The sequence below is a fragment of the Zea mays genome, chromosome 5, assembly GCF_902167145.1.
Source record: "Zea mays cultivar B73 chromosome 5, Zm-B73-REFERENCE-NAM-5.0, whole genome shotgun sequence".
NCBI lineage: Eukaryota > Viridiplantae > Streptophyta > Magnoliopsida > Poales > Poaceae > Zea > Zea mays.
In genome coordinates this window covers 143,531,724-143,540,420 of record NC_050100.1, presented here as the reverse complement: position 1 = coordinate 143,540,420, position 8,697 = coordinate 143,531,724, and the positions used below count along the sequence as shown (strand labels likewise).

General features: G+C 46.0%; 1 pseudogene; it reads right to left on the bottom strand.

Moving 5' to 3' along the window:
- Window positions 1-6,626: 6,626 nt before the first annotated feature.
- LOC103626975 (UDP-glycosyltransferase 73C6-like) lies at window positions 6,627-8,437 on the bottom strand (annotated as a pseudogene).
- Window positions 8,438-8,697: the final 260 nt, after the last annotated feature.

The following is an 8,697-nucleotide window of genomic DNA, read 5'->3' as shown; positions in this document are numbered from 1 at the left end:
TGTTACAAATCCTACCCCCTTAACAGAAATCTCGTCCTCGAGATTTGCAAGAACAGGGTATATAACCAAGTTATCTCAAAACATATGCACAAAGAAAAAATCTCGACATGATGCATAATTTATTAGCAATACATGGGTCACTTAGACCTTATTATTCCTCCTAAAAATAGTATCATACCATTTACTAACTAACGTAACATTTAGATCTTACAAATAGTAGTAATTTATATAGATGTTTATGTAGCTCGGTGGAGCTGGTGGTTAGGAAAGCATGGGTGTATATATGTATGTCCACTTTATTATGTAGGATAGAAGATGCCTTTAAAGCATAGATAGGTTTGGGCAAGAAAGGATAGGGTAAGGAAATACTCCATCCAAGATTGTGGATCTTGATTCCTTTAAAAATCTGGCTTGAATCTTATCCTTCCTTGATTTGACGAGATCGATCATCTTCAATCTTCGTTCTTGAAGTTGTCATCCGAATTTGGGACATGCAGTGAAGGTAGATTCTTAGGTAAACAAAATAGGTTAATAGGTGGTTATGAGTTAAATAAGTTTAAGCAGAGTCTGTCTTGTTGTTTTACTTCTAGATTGGTTGGATAAGTTATGTAACCTGTTATATATCGGTCAAGTTTGGTGTTATCATCAAGGATAATGGGTATCGATGTTACCATAACTAGGGACATAGTTCAGATAGGTGTGGGTACATGGGGTAGGTAGATTGAACAGAGTTTTTTTTTACTTGTAAGATAAATGGGTTGGGCAACCTATAATATAGGCTGGGTCGTGGTTTCTCGGACAAGTTGGTCTAAGACACCAACTTAGGTTTAACAACTCATTCATATGAATATGATCTAACATGTGTTACCAGTATTAACCAACTTGTTTAAGTAACTTCCTTTAGATCAGATTAGGTAGGGTCTATTAAGATATGAGAGAATCTTTTAAGATAAGATGATTCTGTTAAGATAAGAAAGAATCTTTTAAGATAAGATGGATCTATTAGGATAAGAGAGAGTATTTTAAGATAACAGGGATCCATTAAAGTAAGAAAGAATCTTTTAAGGTAAGAAGGATCTATTTAAAATAGATACACTTTAATGGAGGATAATCTAAGTTGTTTAGTTATCTCATGAATTTTATTTATTTATATCTATGCCTATACGTATATATAGATGTAATTGTGGACATTACTCCACAACTAATCACACTCAATCAAAGATCCAAATCAGACAAGTATCATAAGAACAAACACTCAAGCGTATAGATAACTATAAAATAGTTTTATTTTTGTTCCTAAGAGTAGGTCTCCTAGTCCTAAAGGTCGCTTTAGGCACAAGATCTCAAAGTGTGAGATCCACATTTGTCTTTAGAAAGAGAAGGTAAGAATAATCAGAGTAAAGCAGAATTAGATGAGAAAAGATTAAGATAAGTTTAGGAAAGAATCAGAGTAGCAAAGGTAAGTAAGTAATGGTTGTCCAGTTCCATCTAGGTTTCGTCCTACAGTCAACATTCCTCTGATACCACTTCTGTAACACCCGGCTTTAAGGGACAAAGCCGGGTGCATCTCATACATGCGCCAAAGAAGACAACATATATAATAACTGAGTGTATAGAGATAAATGTCACAATAATCAGAGTACTTATTACATAGCGGAAGTCTTACAAAATAAAAGATAAATATAGCAGGATCTAAAATATCCTTGGCGCCAGAAAGTCAACTGGGAGACGCCACCTAGATCGAATCGAACTCCTTGATATGATGCTCCACTTGAACCACCTGTTCTTCTCCTGTGTGGGGGGGTGTGAGACAGCAAGAGTGAGCTCACATACGTTCATCGCTCAACAAGTTGTGGGGAATAATGTGCATGAACTCGCCAAAGGTGGGAGCTCATGAAGTGTAAGGCTTATCAAAGAAAATGGTTAAAGCTGAGCATTGCTTTTAATGTTGGTCAAACTTTTATTAGCAATTACTAGGTGTAAGTAAATACCAAACCTTAATAAAAGTAATAGAACAAAATTAATAAATAATCCCATGCAAATGCAAATGACAAATTGAATTTAGGTTCCATAATTTAATCATGTGAGGGTCCGAGCCGCTCATGACCGTGAGCACGGCTAGTATACTAGTTTTACACTCTGCAGAGGTTGCACATCTTTACCCACAAGCCGTGTTACCCATCTGCCAAGGGGTCATGAGTCCCATACACCTCTACCAAGGAGGCGAGGCAGGGTAACACTACGAGGCCTTTACAAAGTTCCACTAGCTTCAGAAATCCCGCTACAGTTTATAGGAAGCTCCAATGCAGGGTTCTTGCCTGACCGCCATCGCAGCAAAGTCAACCCAAGGACCTCCCTACACTGACCACTCCCTTACTGCCCTTGCCCCTTTCGGGTAAGGAAGACCTCCACTAGCTTTCCTAGTTAATCAGCCAAGGGCGTCCCAACCCTTGTGGTAGCACTGTTTTCCTGGGTGGTCGCTCCATGTTCCAATTAACATAATGATCTTATCATGAACATAAATAACATAACAGAATAATTGGAACATGGATGTAATGAAATATTAACCCAAAAACCATATAAAGCAATAGCATAACTACCCAATTGATTCAAGGGTAAACAAGGTAAACAGGATAAACAAACTAGGGTGTCCTATTGGGTCCCATCAAAATTAAACCTATGCATTGAATAGTGATAATAAAGAATATTATTGGGTAACAAAAGTGAATCAAGGGCACAACTTGCCTGGCACTTGAGATTCCAGTTACCAGGATGATCTTCAAATCCTCGTGACCGCACTGCTAGTTGTAGCAATACAAGCATACATGGTATAGACAAAATTAACATCACACCAAACATAAGTACAAACTGAACAATAATAATCTACGCGTTGCCACGAGATCACGTAATCGAGAACTACTAAGATCAAAGTTACAATTAAGGAGTTATGATTTTACAGAAGATCTATGTGATTTAGGTAGTTAAAACTAGACCTTATGTTGATTTAGTGTATCATGTGAGAAAATAATCTAAATAAATAATAAATTCAACTTTAAGTTAAATTATAATATAATTAGGGATAATATTTTAGCCAAACTATAAATAGATTAACTTTGATTTAGAGAGGTTAATATACTAAACATAGGTCAAATAAATATCTAACTATAAAAATATGTTCTATGGTACAATTAATGTTGCCACTGCGTAGACAATATTTTTATGAAGCTAACGCACTTTGAATGGATCAAATCGGAATTAAAACGGAGGAGTTATGAATTTCCTAAGGTTTTATGTATTTGATATAAGATTAACTAGGGTATAAATTTTAATGCGACTTTCATGTGAAAATAGTGGTACTAGATGATAAATCATAATATTACAAAATTAGAGCAATTGGAATGGACTAATTTGGACATCATATGAATTTTCTATGAATTAAACATATTCTAGTATTTATGTTCACATTAAAAATCATTTTCTATTCACTTTTACTGAATTTCTAATTCTCCGGACTGGGCGCCAAAATCTGGAAAAGCCAGGGGCCCCAGCGCAATTCTTACTAGACTCAGTGCACAGTATCTATGGACCGCGGGTTAATTCCTGATAAGCGCAAGGTCTCTTTTGAAAGACGCACCGACCGAAGGGGTACGGGCGAGTATTGGCCATCCGATCAGGAAACAAGGGCATAGATTAAATCCGCCCCACTTGAACCGATAAGCAATACGAGCCCTCGGATCTAATTTCTACGCCTAGGATTTAATGTGACTACGATCTAATCCGGTCCGTTCATTACGATCTACGGATAACAACTCTCTCTCCCCCGCATCCTCAGATCTCAATCCGATGGCTACACCCCGATCACGCGAACCATTATGCCTATCTCTAATCTCATCCGTCGATTGCGTATCCAATGAACATGCTTGGCCCACGCTCCTACCGCCGGCTGACCGACGGCCTCACCGCCACACCCCACGGCGGAGGCCATGGCCGGCGACCACGATCCTGCGCGCCAGCGCCCCAACCTGCCTTCAATCGGTCGATTTGCGTAGAGGGCGAATAAGAGAACTCGAAGGGAAGCTCCTTACCAGGCTTTGCAATGCAGAGCAGCACGGCCACGGCGAAGCGTGCCACCGCGGCGAGAAATCCCGCGTCCGATTCTCTTCCTCCGGCGAGGTGGTCAGGAAGGAGGCACCCAGGGCACGAGCATCGATGCTTGCTCAACGGTGGCGTCAAGGAAGGCGAGGATGGAGGAGAGCACCACCCACGGCCGGGACTGGAACTCGACCTCACCTGCTATCTATGTACTTCGGTGGCGGCTACTCAACCTTGCGGCTGTACCGAGACCTAACGAAACCTTGGCTCCCTACGTCCATGACCCTTCGTCGCTCGACTGGATGAACGAGGGGAGGGAGGGCTTATATCCGTGCGGGCACGCGCCCCCGCAGGAAGCCGCAGGCCGGGAACTCGCCGCAGATTTCGACGTGACTGTTATGGTGAGCAGCCGAGTCCAAGTCCGTTGCGAGATCCGCGTGGAAGAAGGATTTCTGGATGCCGGGACCCACGGTCAGTGACTTGGTGACCAAAGCGTGTGTGCATAGGGGCTGGGTAGTGGGCCCGTGCCGATCGGGTCGCGGCCGGATTCCACGCGCCGACTGCGGCGGTGTTTGTTGCGGTGCAAGATTGGGGACGAAGCCTGCCAGCGCGGACCCACCCTCCAGCGGCACAGGAAATAGGTGCGGCGTGCGCGCACGTAGGATAGAGCTGGCTACCGCGGGGAGAAAAGAAGTTTGGGCCGGCGAAGGAGGCATTCAGCCCACATGGCCGCGCAGGGAGGAGAAAAGACGAGTGGGCCAAGGGCTACAGAGATCATTCTTTTATTATTTTTTTATCTTTCTATTTTGAATTTCTAAATTCAAATTACACTCAATTCTGAATTTATGTTTCAACTTCAAAATAAATACCCAATCAAACTTTAGTCATGAGACGCAAAGATTCTATTATATTTGTATTAATACTTTAATTAAACACTTGCGTTTAAGTATGAAATCCAAAAACAACCAAAATAAGCATTTTTATGAAGGATAAATCTAGGGTATAGAATGCTTTATTTAGATAGGGTTTAACTTAAATTCTTAGGGAGAATTTATAATTGTATGGTTTTAACAGAGGAATAACTTAGTTCACATAGGGATCCTTTTCATTCAATATTTTATTAGAATATATTTATATATATACGTACATATTAGGAGATGTTACTTCAAAGTTAAGAGAAACATGATTAAATGGTACTCTGATTCCTAGCCTATAGAGAGTTTTACTATATTCTCAAAAATAGGGCTTTGAGGTGTTACATAAAACTACCAAAATAAATGTTCTAGATTTCAAAAAGTTATGAAACTTTGTAGTTGACAACGTTTTTATTTGAAATCATCTCAACTCTCAAAAATTGCATCCTAGTTTGTCAAATTCAAAATGCAAATTTTGCAAACGACCTCAGATGGAAAAATATCAAAATAAAAGTTATAGAACTTCAAAAGTTATTCAACTTTGTAAGTTGACACCTTTTTTGTTTGTGTTAATTTATGGCCTCAAATTGTCAATTTACATTCGGTTAGTTATAATATGTGGACAATAAAATTGTAGTTTAAGCATAAGGCATGTCATAGATGAAGCGTTAGAGGAACCTTCGCGCGAGGGTGGTGTCATAGGTTCAATTTCTAGCTTCCACGTAGCATGTGAAAAATGTCGTGAGTTACGACTTACGACATCGATAGAGATGGGCGAGCGAGTCCTCCCTAAATTTTTTTTCCTATTTCTAACAATTTTATGTTTTTAGAATAGATTTTCGCTACCGGTTTATTAGTTCGATCGCTAGTGGAAATCGATTTCCATTGCCGGTTTTCTTAACATATCCACCAATGAAAAACGATTTCTAATGGCAGTTCTCAGTTACCCGTCTGTAAAAATAATTATTTCTACTGGTCCCTAGCACTAGCACTTCTGAAAAACGCCACTATAAATAAATTGTGAACCGCCACTATAGAGCTTATGTATACTAGTGTTTGTCTATTGCTCCTTCACGATAATGTTCTGAAGCGTGCTTCTTCGTCTTTGATTGATCCATCCGAAGGTACTTTGGTTAGAGGTACCTATAATACTTGGAGATGCACCATGAAACAATTAGTCTTGGTGTTTTGTGGACCTTCGAAAATATACGCCCCCAACACCGAGAAAGGTACGTGAGGTGGAGGACCCTACCGCAGGTGAGGCAGTGGCAAAGTAGAATAGATTGTGGTGGCGTAGATCTAGAGGGACAGGGAATCGACCCTCAAATCACCAGATGCCAGAGAGTGGACGGAACAAGAGGGTCGAACGGACGACTGATTGTGAGTCGAGGGTCGAGAAGGAGGCGATAGGTTAGGGTTATATACGACCCAGGTTTAACCATGTCTGGAAGCTAATAGGATGTGCCCGTACCGGTTCAACATGCTCGGACGTGGCCCAGATATGACACTAGCCATCATACTATGACTAATTTTATGTATGCTATTAAAATTTATTTTCATCCTTTGTATGCTATGGAGTAGTATATAGAAAATTTTTTATATGTACCACATTTGGGCCAGTGACACAACAAGGATAAAAATAATTTTCGATGGCATAGGAATTGCTCCATCATACAATGCCTGGACACTACGGGCCGGGCTGTGACACCCGACCGCTTGCGTAGCGCAAACAGGAGGCTTGGATTCTGTGCATCAATACAAATATGGGAGAAGTTCGTAGAAACGCCGGAGCAGAGACTTGGCATTTATTGGCAATCGGTCACGTCACGGCACGTTGGCGCTACGCCTCGAAACGCTTCACCAGATCCTGAAGGTTGCCGTGAGACGACCCGCCGATCTGCGTGGCCAGCTGCGCCTTTGACGCCAGCGCGCGCGCCCGCCGCCTCCTGTCCTCGGCGTCCTCGCTGCCGCCCATCACGCTCCGGACGGCCGCCTCCACCACGTCCCTTCCCACCAGGATCTCCTTCTTCGTGATCTGGTACGTCAGCGGCTCCTTCACACCGACGCTGACGCCGATGCCCAGCACCTCCACGGCCATCTTCTCGTTGAGGAACTGGTCCACGAAGTGCGGCCACGTGACCACCGGCAGACCGGCGGTGATGGCCTCCAGCGTCGAGTTCCAGCCGCAGTGCGTCACGAAGCCGCCCACCGCGTCGTGGGACAGGATCAGCAGCTGCGGCGCCCACCCCCGGAGGAGCAGGCCACGCCCCGCGACGCGCGCCTCCAGGTCGCGCAGGAACTCGCGCACCGTCTCGTCGTACTCGCCCGCGTTCTTCACCGCCCAGATGAACGGGTGCCCCGACGCTTCCAGTCCGAGGCCGAGCTCCACCACCTGCTTCGCCTCCGCCTGCGAGATGCTCCCGAAGCAGACGTACACCACGGACCCGGGTTCCTTGCCGTCGAGCCACTGGTGGCACTCGTCGGGGTCGATGACGGAGGCCCTCAGCCCCCTCGACGCCAGCGTTGACGCCAGCGTCGTGCGGCTCATGTGGTACATCGAGACCGGCCCGACGGTCCAGACCTTCAAGTCCCGGGCCGCCGCGAAGCCGGCGACGTACTCCGCCTCCAGCTCCAAGAAGGTGTTGATGATGATGCCGTCGGCCTCGGCCTGCGCGCGCTCGACGTAGTCCGCGAACTCCTCCCACCACGGGACTGGGATCCCGCGGAAGAAGGACCCGCCCGGGGCCTGCGCCCTGGTCACCACGAACCTCTTCTCCAGCCCCGGCACGACCACCGGCTCGTCGGAGCCTTGGACGCCGTCGTACGCGTTGAACCTCTCCAGGTTGCGCTGGCACAGCAGGCCGAAGGCGCACATGCTGAAGAAGGTGAGCCGCGGGACTCCGAGGTTGGCGGCGAGCTCCTTGGTCCACGGGTGGACGAAGTCCGACACCACGCACGTCGGGTACGGCGCGTTCGCGCGGAGGTAGCTCTCGATTGGCGCGCAGAGGAGCGCCATGCCGCGGTAGTAGCTCGACATGTGCACCGCTGGAACGCTGTCTCAGCGGTCCGCCCCTTCCGGCAGGCCGGACTCGGCGTAGTCGAGCGGGAACTCAGCAAGCCTGACCGCCAGTCCGGCCGCCTGGGCGGCCTCGATGGTCTGGCGCACCAGCGCAGCCGTGTACGGGTCCCCGACGATTGTGCAGAGCGCACCGTGGGTGGCGAGCAACAGGGCCGTGTCCACGGCAGGGATCAGGTGGCCCTGCTCTCGCAGCGGGACGAACACGAAGTGCGCTGCCTTCGTGCCGCTGCCACTATCCTCCGCGTCTCGCCGGGCAAGCATCGCTGTTGCCTGTTGGCCAGTAGCTGCGGCGGCGGCGCCTGATTTGCTATCGTGTTCGTGTTATGATGGCCTGGGTGTGGGGGACTGGGGTCTGGGGGTGAGCCGTATCGCTGTGGCGACTTAGCGCGCTTGTAGTTTAAAGGTTGTCTGATGAATGATGAATGATGATTGACAACGACTGATTTCCATGTGTTCACCCGTCACTCGGTTCAAGACCAACCACCACACCACATGTTCCGAACGGGAGTTTAGTTTATTGTCTGGGATGGCAGCATCTTGAGAACCAAGGATTCCGGCGGAACCCAATGCAGAAAGTCACTGCCAGACCGACTGGGAACACACCGGAGATCA